Below are 1,596 nucleotides of genomic sequence, written 5' to 3' on the forward strand. Positions count from 1 at the left end.
CCTCCCCATTCGGAGATGCTGCACAGATACTGCCATGGATAGTTTCTCAAGGAAGCTAGAAATTAGAGAACAAAGTGGGGGAGAGAAATCAAAAGAGGGAAGTTTAGAAGCAAAAGAATTGTGCCATACCCTGTCAAATGCTTTGGAGATGTCGAGGGCCACGACGAAAGTTTCCCCATAATCCCTAAGAGATGACCAAAGATGGGTGCAGTAGAAGTAGATCACCAGTAGATCTCGCCTGGTGAAAAGCCATACTGGTGACCCGAGAAGAGAATGGCGTTCAAGGTGACGGAAAATGGGAGTTCAAGATAGTTTCGAAAATCTTAGAAGAGGATGAAGTTAGAGCAATGGGGCGATAGTTAAAGGGATTGGAATGGTCACCCTTCTTCGGGATGGGGTGAACCAAGGCATGCTTCAAGAAGAAAGAAAAGTTTGGGTTTTGAGGCCAAATGCAAAAGAGACGAGCAAGCACAGGGGCCAGAACTTCAGCACACTCCCTCCAGAGACACACGAGGTATTCCGTCGTCATGCGCCTTCCTCACATCCAATCTGGATAACATACCAGTAACCTTACAGTGGAGATTATAGGAAAGTGCAAAGTTCAGTAGGAAGAGCAGGAGTTGGAGGGATAGAATTGGAATCGTCTAAGGTGGAGTTAGAGGAGAATAAGGTGCCAAAGAGATTGGCTTTGTCAGGGGGAGAGTTGGCTATAGAGTTATCAGGTCGGAAGAGAGGAGGAAAAGAGGGAGTGCGGAAGTTATTACAGACGTTTTTTGTTAAGGACCAGAAGGATTTACTAGAAGAAGAGTTTTTTTTCAGGACAGCGGTCTTTCTTTTTATAAAATTCCGCTTGGCCCTTCGAAGAATAGCCTTAAAACGATTCCTAGAAGTAATGGAAGAGGTGTGGGTAATAGGAGAAGGAGATAGTTTCATAGCTTGATATGCCCTATCACTCGCCCTGCATGCAAGAGAACAGGAGCGATCAAACCATGATTGTAAAGTGAAAGTTTTGGTAGAAGATGGGATAAATGCACTCATACCACCCTGTATAACCCCAGCAATGCTGTCAGCACATACCGAGGCGTCCCAAGTGGAAAAACAACATCATCCCAAGGAAAGTCGAAGAAGAATTCTCGCAAGGATTGCCAGTTCGCTCTCCGATAGTTCCATAGTTGACGTTTAGGGTGCTGTGGGGGAGGTGGTCGTTCCCAGTTTGATTTAATAGAAATAAGACGGTGATCAAAAGACCCTAAAGTGGCAAAAATTAAGTATGGATAGTGTGAGGGGTTAGAGGTAAAACAAAGATCAAGAACGCTAGTAAGTTGAGCGTGTCGATCAGGAACGCGTGTAGGGTGTTTAATTATTTTTTCCAGAACATTAAGTAGGGAAAAAAGAGTACCTCAGCTCCACCTGGGTCATCCCTTGCAGAGCCAAGCCACTCTCTGTGATGTACATTAATCCTAGGTAGAGGATCTTGGTGTTGGGGTGTGTGGACAGCAACGACTCATGGCAAGAAGTGAGATAGTCAAAGAGTTTCAAATAGTTGGAGAGTTGGGAGAAAGTATAGGAAACAAAGGAAAATAATTATAGTTGGTA

The sequence above is a fragment of the Homarus americanus genome, unplaced genomic scaffold (genome assembly GCF_018991925.1).
Source record: "Homarus americanus isolate GMGI-L3 unplaced genomic scaffold, GMGI_Hamer_2.0 scaffold6317, whole genome shotgun sequence".
Classification (NCBI taxonomy): domain Eukaryota; kingdom Metazoa; phylum Arthropoda; class Malacostraca; order Decapoda; family Nephropidae; genus Homarus; species Homarus americanus.